Raw genomic sequence first — 10,494 nt, 5'->3', positions numbered from 1 at the left:
TTACCTGTCACGTGCAGTCGCTTCAGCCCCGGCGCACTTTTCAGGCCAGGATTTGAGAGGCTGAAGGGTGGGCGTGGCAAGCAGGCAAATACAAATAAGCTCCTTTTTGTTTTGTTCTATTTTGTCACTTTAAGTGAACTCTTTGGGAATTCTTGCCACGGCCTCAAGACACACTGAGCTAAAGAAATGTCCCTCTTCATATAAACTCTTGATAAAGTGCTGTACTTAAGTGACAAGCCTCATTCCCCTGCTTCTCGGAACCTTCCGTCGAGCTCTAGAATCCGTGGCCTTTCGGACCTGCCAGCTTGTCTCGGGCTCCTTTTGGTCCCCGAGCCTGTGGGCAAAGCGCTCTCCCCCTAATCAGAACTTGTCAGGTGGAAGGTGAAGTCGAAGTGTCGGTCCCCTCAGGCAATTTTTTTTTAAAGATTTTATTTATTTATTTGACAGACAGAGATCACAAGTAGGCAGAGAGGCAGGCAGAGAGAGAGAGAGAGAGAGCGGGAAGCAGGCTCTCTACTGAGCAGAGAGCCCCATGTGGGGCTCGATCCTAGGACCCTGGGATCATGACCCCAGCCGAAGGCAGAGGCTTTAATCCACTAAGCCACCCAGGCGCCCCCCCCTCAGGCAATTTTTAGCGAGACAGCATTTCTGGGAGAGATTGCTACCCACCCCACCCCACCCCTGAAATTTCTAACGTAACGTGATTGATTTCACTTGTAAAAATTTTTTTTAAAAAGATGAATAGTTCATGTTCTTAGGGAGAAACCATCTCAACAGACAATTACTAAACAAGCCCGTACCTTGTGTTACATCACATGGCAAGATTTAAGCAGCCACACAGATCGGATCCCTTTGTGTGTGGAGATTCTTTATGGCTACAACACTGGAAAAAAGAATATAGTCATTGAAAAGAAATCAAATGCCATTTTTTTTTTTTTTTAAGTAGGCACCACAACCAGCGTGGAGCCCAACACTGGGCTTGAACTCACAACCCTGAGATCGAGACCCAGGCGAAGAGTCAGACACTTAACTCACTGAGCCACCCAGGTGTGCCAAATAGTGTATGGGGTTTTTTGGTTCATTTTTTTATTTTTTAAGATTTTGTTTATTTGGGGGCACCTCGTGGCTCAGTCCTTAAGCGTCTGCCTTTGGCTCAGGTCGTGATCCCAGCATTGTGGGATCCAGCCCCAAGTCCAGCTCCCTGCTCAGTGGGAAGCCTGCTTCTCCCTCTGCCTGCTGCTCTCCCTGCTTGTGTTTCCTCTCTCGCTCGCTTGCTCTCTGTCATAAGTAAATAAAATTTAAAAAGTAAGATTTTGTGTATTTGAGAAAGAGAATGAGAGAGAGCATGAGAGGGGCAGGGTCAGAGAGAGAAGCAGACCCCCTGCTAAGTAGGGAGCCCTATGTGGGACTCAATCCCAGGACTCCAGAATCATGACCTGAGCTGAAGGCAGTCACTTAACCAGCTGAGCTGCCCAGGTGCCCCAATACTGTACATTTTTTGTTTGTTTTGTTTTTTCTAAAGATTTTAATTTTTTTGACAGAGAAAGACAGCGAGAGAGGAAACACAACAAGCAAGAGGAGTGGAAGAGGGAGAACAGGCATCCTGCTGAGCAGGGAGCCTGATGTAGGGCTCCATTCAGCGTGCTGGGATCAGGACCCAAGCCCAAGGCAGACGCTTAATGACGGAGCCACCTAGGCGCGCCAATACTGCATGTTTTTAATAAGGCTAACACTGTTACTTTTCAGAGTTGCCAAAGAATTTGACTCTGAATTTGTGGCCCCTTTCTTGGTTGGAAGAGAAACACTGAGATTCAGCCCATCTTGGCCTCTGTGAAACCTTCCTTTTCCTCCCTGGAGAATTAATCAGCCTCTCTACTGAAAGTTGTTTGGTACATGTTGCCCGCGGTTTGATCCCAGCCTACACATTTTCTCCTCCTCCAGGAAGTCTTCCCCAATTCTCTGGGATTGGATTAAATGATTCAGTGCTCCCATGTTATTGTAACAGGTGTTACCCAGTACCGGGATGGCCTAGTTACTCATATATCTGCCCCACTGTGGTTTTGTTATTTATTTATCTATTTATTTATTTAAGAGAAAGAGAGAGACAGAGGGAGCACAAGGAGGGGGAGAGGCGATGGGAGAGGGAGAAGCAGACTCCCCACTGAGCAGGGAGCCAGACATGGGGGACTCAATCCCAGGTCCCTGGGATCATGACCTGAGCTGAAGGCAGACACATAACCAACTGAGCCACCCAGGTGCCCCCAGAGATAGATTTTAAATTTTCTGCTTTTTCTTTTGATAGGTGCTATGGGCTGAACCATCCCTCAACCCCAAGCAAATCAGTATGTTGGAGACCCAGCCTCCAGTCCCTTAGAATGTGACTGTATTTGGAGATGGAGCCTTCAAAGGGATCATTAAGGTAAAATTAGGTCATTAAGGTGGGTCCTGATCCAATATGACTGGTTTTATTTTAAGAAGGGGAGATTTAGAAGAAGGAGGAGTAGGTGAAAAAGGAGGGGGAGGGGAGAGAAGAAGAGATTATAGGACACAGACCCACAGAGAGGAGGTCATGTGAAGACATGGGGAGAAGTTGGCCATCTACAAGCCAAGGAGAGAGGCCAGAAGAAACCAACCCTGATAACACCTTGATCTCAGATTTCTAGGATCCCTTGCAAGAAAATAAATTTCTGATGTTTAAATCACCCACTCTGTGGTACTTTGTTGTGGTAGCCCTTGTAAATGAAGACATTAGGTTTCATGTTCACAGAATTCCAAACATAAAAAGGGTATACAGTATAGAAAGTCTCCCCTCCCTATCTCCAGCTACCTTGGTCTCCTTCCCAGAGATGATCAATGTGAACAACTCTTATGTACCATTTCAGATAGATTTTCTACATACACAAGTCATGTATGTATACATGTTTTCTCCTCCCACTTTTACATAAATGATGGCATGGTGTTTCCAGTGTTCTGCCCTTTGCTTTCTTCACTTAAGTAATATGTCTTGTAAATCATTCTTTATCAGTGTGCAAAGAAATTTCTCATTCTTTTTTACTCTTCCATAACTGGTAATAGATTTTTTTTATAGTTTTGGGATTTCATGAAATATGCAGCCATTTATAGAGTAGATATTGATAACATTCTATTTCCTAGACTGGGTGGTGGGTTCAGGAATATGTGTTTTATTACATATATATCATGTTTCATAACTTAAATTATTATAAATGGCAAGGAGAAAAAAAAGCTTAGAAGGGGAAAATGAAAAGGAAGGGAGGAAACAGATGATATGTATGTATATGTGAAATTTTAGTAAGGATGAGACCATAGAAAGCTGTTCTGAAAGGATGCCTTTGAGGAAATGATGTGAAGGAGGAGAGGGCGCTAATTATGGAGTTAGCTGAGACAAGAGTATTTTCAGCAGCAAGTGCAAATGTCCTGTGCCACAAGCAGGGAGGTTCATTAGCACTTGCTCTTACTCTCTGTCAAATAAATAAATAAAATCTTTTTAAAAAAATTTGTTTGCTCAGCCAACTAGGCTCACCAACTACATTGTAAACTTCTTGAGGGTAGGTGTCCCTCTCTGTCATATTCATGTACAGGTTCCCATTTCCTAGCACTTAGTAGGCACTCAGTAAAAATGTGCCACTTGAGTGAATGAATCAATCACTTTATATTCCTGGTGCCAGCATATTTGATCCATACAGAGACGCCTGACTGGCTCAGTCAATAGATCATGTGACTCTTGATCTCAGGAGTCATGGGTCTGAGCCCCATGTAGGGCGTAGAGTTTACTTTAAAGGGATGTCTAGGTGGCTCAGTTGGCTAAGCACCCAACTATTGATTTTGGCTTGGGTTATGATCTCACGGTCCTGAGATCAAGCCCTGTATCAGGCTCCCTGCTCAGCAGGGAGTCTGCTTCTTCCCTCTCTTCTGCCCCTTCTCTCGCTCTCCCCTCTCTCCCTCTCTCTAAAATAAATAAGTAGATCTTTGGGGGAAAAAATATTTAAAAAAAAAAGCTTGGGGTGCCTAGGTAGCTCAGTTGGTTAAGCATCTAACTCTTGATTTTGGCTCAGGTCATGATCTCAGGGATGTGAGATCGAGCCCCGTGTTTGGCTGCACGCTGGCACAAAACATGCTTAAGATTTTCTCTGTCCCTCTCCCTGGGCTTCTCCTGCTGCTCTCTAAAAGAAAGATAAATAAGGGCACCCAGGTGGCTCAGTTGGTTAAGGGTCTGCCTTCAGCTTCCGTCATGACCCTAGGGTCCTAGGTTGGAGTCTCACATCCAGCTCCCTGCTCAGCAGGGAGTCTGCTTCTCTCTCTCCCTCTGCCTGCCACTCCCCCTGCTTGTGCTCTCTCTCTCTCCCCTTCACTCTCTCTGACAGATAAATAAATAAAATCTTAAAAATAAAAAAATCAATAAAAATTTTAAAAATTGTTTAGGGGTGCCTGAGTGGCTCAGTCAGTCATGTATCCAACTCTTGATCTCAGCTCGGGTCTTCATTTCAGGGTTGTGAGTTTAAGCCCCACTTTGTTAAAAAAAAAAAAAAGTTTAATGTATGTTTGTTGAATAGATAAGACTTACATGGCAAGCCACTGTAATAAGTGGGATATGGGCCTGATCCATTAGGATAAAGAAAGTAAGACTTACCGGTTAAGGAAGCTGAAACCACACTTGCATGTTCCTTTGTAAATTTGAGTCCAAGTTTGGTAAACTATTAAAGGAGATTGCAATCCTTCCTGGAAGGACACCAGCTGTAACAAGGGAACTAGGAGTCTTCAGCAACCTGGCTTGAGATAAGAGCAGGCCAAAGTGTTCCACTTCCAAGATGCATCAGTCAAGGTTGATGAACAAGAACAGAGCCTGGGGTGCCTGGGTGCCTCGGCTGAGTGACTGCCTTCAGCTCAGGTCATGATCCTGGAGTCCTGGGATCCGGTCCCACATCAGGCTCCCTGCTCAGCAGGGGATCTGCTTCTCCCTCTGACGTTCCTCCTCTCGTGCTCCCTCTCTCATTCTCTCTCTTTCTCAAATAAATAAATAAAATATTAAAAAAAAACAACAACAGAGCCTGGATATCCATCAACAATTAGAAACACGTGAGGGCCAGTCTTCAAAGGCAGCTGTGACCCTGTGCATTTTACTGTGAGATGGGGATGTTCCGTCTGAATTGTTTGTCATGTTTATGCTGCTTGGCTGCCTAGCTGTGAAGACTGGGGGAAGATATCGCCTCTCACATTCAATTCCTAGAATAGAATTAGGTGATAAATATACAATGAACAAGTCTAATTATATAACGGGTAGGAAGGAGTGCCTGCCCATATTCAAAAGGGAGAATGTTACCCATTATGGATTTTTCATGGAAGGTTGGCAGTTGGTGGTATGCACATTGCATGAGTGGGATATAGTAAGAGCTTTGCCAAAGGAACATTTCTAGAAGAACCATTCTGTAAAGAGGATAGATGGTATATATATATATATATATATATATATATATATATATATAATTTCACCAAATCTCTATATTATATGGAAGTTGTGGTGGTTCTTAAATAGGGTCTAAGATGCTCTGAGATATGTTTTCTGGTGTTAGAATCTCAAATGCCTTTGAGGAAAATATTGAGAAGACCACAATGAATTGAAAAATATTACTGAAACTCAGAGAAACACCTCTGAAGATGTTTCCCACAATAAATACCAGAGATAAAGGATCTAAGTTCTTTTGTTGTAATTTAGGGCACACATTTGAGTCTAACACTAGTGCTCTGCCAGTGAATGTCCAAACTCAATAAGTGTATTGGAACTTTTATTTAGGATTTTATTTATTTATCTCACAGAGAGGCACAGTGAGAGAGGGAACACAAGCAGAGGGAGCGGCAGAGGGAGACGCAGACTCCCTGCTGAGCAGAGAGCCCAGTGAGGGTCTTGATCCCAGGACTCTGGGATCATGACCTGAGCCGAAGGCAGAGGCTTAATGACTGAGCCACCCAAGTGCCCCTGTATTTGGAATTTGAGGTCAAGCAAACACTTGTGACTTAATTTAATGGGATGGGGAAGTGAGAGAAAAATCTTGGACTGAGGAGGTTTCTGTTTTAATTTTTAATTTTATTTTTAAGTAATCTCTATACCCAACATAGGGCTTGAACTCACAACCCTGAGATCAAGGGTCGCATAGTCCATGGACTCAGCCGGCCAGGCAGGTGGGCAGAGCACTGTGCCCACAGAACCCAACAATCTTCAGAAAGAGTTTGGGCAACTTGTTGTCACTAAGGGTCCAAGCAGAAGTCAGAGCAGTGACCAGAGCTATGGAAAAGTAAGTACTGGCAGGTGCACAAATGAACAACCAGCACCAGAAGTGGTTTCCAGTTGCCTCACTGAGGATTAAATGTGGCCAGAAATCACTGATACTTCCTCTCCCTTGTCTCCCAGATCCAAACTATTCCTATGCATTCGTTTTTCTCACAAACGTCAATGAGTGCCTCGGAGCTGTGAATTTGGCAGAGAATGAGACAGTTGAGGCTCCTGCTCCCAGAGAGCTCTGAACCCCATGGGAAGTGGGGGAGACAGTCTGCTCAAGAAAAGTCTCTCTGAAGATGGAACCTTCCTACTGGGATTTGGAGAACCACAAAGGGGTCAGATGAGGGGGGACAATGGACAGTGAAGAAGCTGAGAAAGGCAGCTACCTTGATCTTGTAGGACCCTCTGTCAGCCAGGGTGAGGAGTTGGCATGTTCTAAAAGCAGTAAGAAGAGACTGAGGGATTTTAAGCTAAGGTCTGAAAAGATCACCCTAGCTCCCAAGGGGAAGAATGAGTTAAAGGTGAAAAAGAGTAGAAAAAGAAAGACCAATCTTGATGCGCCAGTGTTCATCTGGATGCAATAGATGGTGGCTTGTGGTCGGTGGTAATAAAGGAAATAGAAAAAGGTAGACTGATTCAGGATAGGATATGGGGGGTCAAGTCGACGGGATGGTCGCTGGATGGCGTGTGGCCGTGAGAGGGGGAAAGGAATCAAGGGCCAGTCCTGAACTCTGCCATGAGTGAACTCTGCCATGACCAGATGGGTTGGGGTGTTCTTTACTGACATGGGAGGTCGGCACGGGGTAGGGGACATTTGTAGGCAGTGGTTTGGAAAAGGTTTATCTTGGCTGTGCCTAAAAAGCCCACAACCTGGGATTCCTGGCAGAAGTTCAGGTTGAAATTCCAGACGTGAGCACCACGGACAAGCAGACGGTATCTAAAGCGATGGGACCAGAGTGGATACCAAGTGCTGTCGATCTGATCTTCTAAACCTCGCTTAGCTTGTCCACCTCTCTCCGCCACTACCGCCTCTCAAGTCCAATGCGCTGCTCTTCCCTGGACCTTTGTAATTTCTTCCTTGTCTCCCCGCTTCTCTACTTTCTCCCTTTTAATTGGTAGCCTGTGTGATCTGTTCAAAATTTAATCAGATTATGTCACTCCCAGTTTAAACCCCTTTAATACCTTGTTCTCAGGATGAACAAAATCAAATCCTTACCTGACCCACCAAGAGGGTTGCCAAAGAAAATATAGGATGCCCAGTTAAATTAGAACTTCAGATAACCAATTTTAGTATGAATATCATCACTTACCTTAAATTAAATTCAACCTGGTATCTTGTACTTTTATTTGCTAAATCTGACAATCCTACCCACAAGGGCTTTGCAAGATTTGGCCCTTACCACTCTCTCCTGGCTCATCTCTCATCAGATATCCCTTGTTCTCTGACTTAAGCCATAGTCTTTTTCTTCAGAACTTGGAACAGGCTGTGGCCTCTCCCATGCCAGACCTTTGCACATGCCGTTTCCTTAGCTGGGAATGCTTTTAGCTCCTCTTGAATTAACTGACTGTGATCCATCTTTCAGATCTCAGCGTCCAACAAACAGCCTTCTTTTCCTTGTGTTCTATACTCTCCTAGCATGACGTAACTTTCCTTCATTGACCTTGTGTCAGACTTCAATTACACATTTATTTGCATGACTATGTAAGTATCATGTATCTTTTCCAATAAACTATAAGGTGAGAGACCTGATTTATTTTTGCTTACTCTTGGGTCCTCTGTGCCTCTTGTAGTGTCTGGTACATGGTAGGCACTGTGAAGAGAGAAAAGAAAGGAGGTAAAGGAAGAAGGAAGGAAAGAAGGGAGGGAGGGAGGGAGGGGAAAAAGATGAAAGATAGTACTAGATTATAGAATAAATTATATCAGGACCAGTGTGAGGAATGAAGATTCAAGCGGAGATTGGTCCTATGAACTAGCTCACAGGGAGGGCAGGAAAGTGATCCAGGGTCACAATAAAATACCCGCATCAGCCTGGGAAGAAGGTGACACTATTTTGTCCCAATATTTTGGGACTGAGGATGAGGTTCGAGGCTGCTTAAACATATTCTACCTCTAGGGGTGCCTGGGTGGTTCAGTGGGTTAAGCGTTGGACTCAATTTCAGCTCAAGTCATGATCTCAGATTGTAGGATTGAGCTCCAGGTCAGGCCCCTCCCTGAGTGTGGAGCCTGCTTGGGATTCTCTCTCTCTCTCTCTCTCTCTCTCTCTCTCCCTCCCTCTCCTGTTCCCTCTGTCCCTCCCCACTTATATGTTCTCTCTCTCTCTAAAAATAAAATAAAATCTTTAAAAAAAAAAAAACCCAAAACCCAAAACATATTCTACCCTGAAACTCAATTAGGTCTGGCAAATGGGGCAGCATGGTTGTGGGTACAGGTGAGCTTCTTTGTTTAATTGCGGCCTCAAGGGAAAGGTCAAGTGGGTCTGCGCTAAGACCCTGTTCAACTCTGTGGGGATTGTTCCCCTCCGCTCTGAAGTCCCCGACTTCTTTCTTTGTAAGCTTAGCATGAGTAAGTATAAAGGTGTGTGTAGACTAAAGACAAGCAGTAAACAAAGTCCCTCTTTCTCAATCAATTCTCCAAATAAATTGATTCTATCCTTTTTTTTTTAAAAAGATTTTATTTATTTATTTGATCCCAGGAGGCTGGGATCATAACTTGAGCAGAAGGCAGATGCCCAACTGACTGAGCCACCCAGGTGTCCCAATTCATTCTATTCTTTTTTTTTTTTTTAAAGATTTTATTTATGTATTTGACAGAGAGAGACCACAAGTAGGTGGAGAGGCAGGCAGAGAGAGAGAGGGGGAAGCAGGCTCCCTGCTGAGCAGAGAGCCTGACACGGGGCTTGATCCCAGGACCCTGGGATCATGACCTGAGTTGAAGGCAGAGGCTTTAACCCACTGAGCCACCCAGGTGCCCCCCAATTCATTCTATTCTTAACCTAAATGTCTAGTTAGACTAATTTTGGGGGAATAAATATAGATCTATAAATTGTTTTAAGTTTTGTCTTAGTTACAGAATAGGAAAGAAGGAAGACAGTTGGTGCCATTGATATGAACATCTCCATTTCTTTGCTAAATCATTTATTTATTTATTTATTTATTTATTGGTTGTCTTCATGGCAAATGTTAGCTATACTAGCTTTTTATTTTCTTCATTATTTTTTAAAAAGATTTATTTATTTATTTATTTCACACAAAGAGAGAGAGAGAGAGAGAGATCACAAGTAGACAGAGAGGCAGGCAGAAAGAGAAGGGGAAGCAGGCTCCCCGCTGAGCAGAGAGCCCGATGCAGGCTCGATCCCAGGACCCTGAGACCATGACCTGAGCTGAAGGCAGAGGCTTAACCCACTGAGCCACCCAGGATTATCAAGAAATTATTTTTTATGGAATTAAACTAAATTTAATTCCAATAGAATTAAATTCATTATCAAAAAAAAGTGACTTCTTCCCTGAAGTACATCAAATTCATATCTATAAGCGTAATTTAAAAAAATATACACACAGAAGGAATCCCCCAAATCTGGAAAAGGTGAATTTGGGAGTTTCTTGTTTTGAACTCAGACCGTGTTTCTTCACGCTGTGTAGGAAAACAAGGTTCTCTCTTGGTCCAGGGAACCTACTTAGTGCAGCTGAAGGACCACGAATCTCTCTTGACGTTAGCGTTGGAAATGCCAGCAGCCAAGGTTCAAAAGGAAACATTTTAGAGTTCCAGCACATGATGTCAGGAAGACATCTTTATCTGCTGGAACCAAGATAAGGGGGGTGGTGGCATTCACCATCTTCATGGGGGTGGGTAAGGGAGGTGAACTTCAGGGGAGGTGTTGGGGACCCAGTGGCAGGCATTATGGTGGCTGGGTCTAGGGTTGAGGAGCCTTTGTGTGTACAGGTCATTGATAACTCAGATGTTTGAGCTGCCACCCCCTTGTAGAGAAAAGTAAATTAACAAATGCTTCAGAATGGAAGAGAAGAGAATATCCCGTGAAATTTTAGGTTCTATTGCTCCCTCTGGAGAGAGAGACTCTCAGATTGTCTCCTCAGGAGACTTTGAGATAGTCAACTTTTTTTTTTTTTTTAAGAGTTTATTTATTTGAGAGAGAGACAGAGATAGCAGGAGCGGGGAGGAGAGGGAGAAGCAGGGCTCCATCCCA

This window comes from Enhydra lutris, unplaced genomic scaffold (genome assembly GCF_002288905.1).
Source record: "Enhydra lutris kenyoni isolate GAN:26980312 unplaced genomic scaffold, ASM228890v2 scaffoldscaffold57, whole genome shotgun sequence".
In the NCBI taxonomy this organism is placed as follows: Eukaryota; Metazoa; Chordata; class Mammalia; order Carnivora; family Mustelidae; genus Enhydra; species Enhydra lutris.
This window is presented reverse-complemented; position numbering follows the sequence as displayed.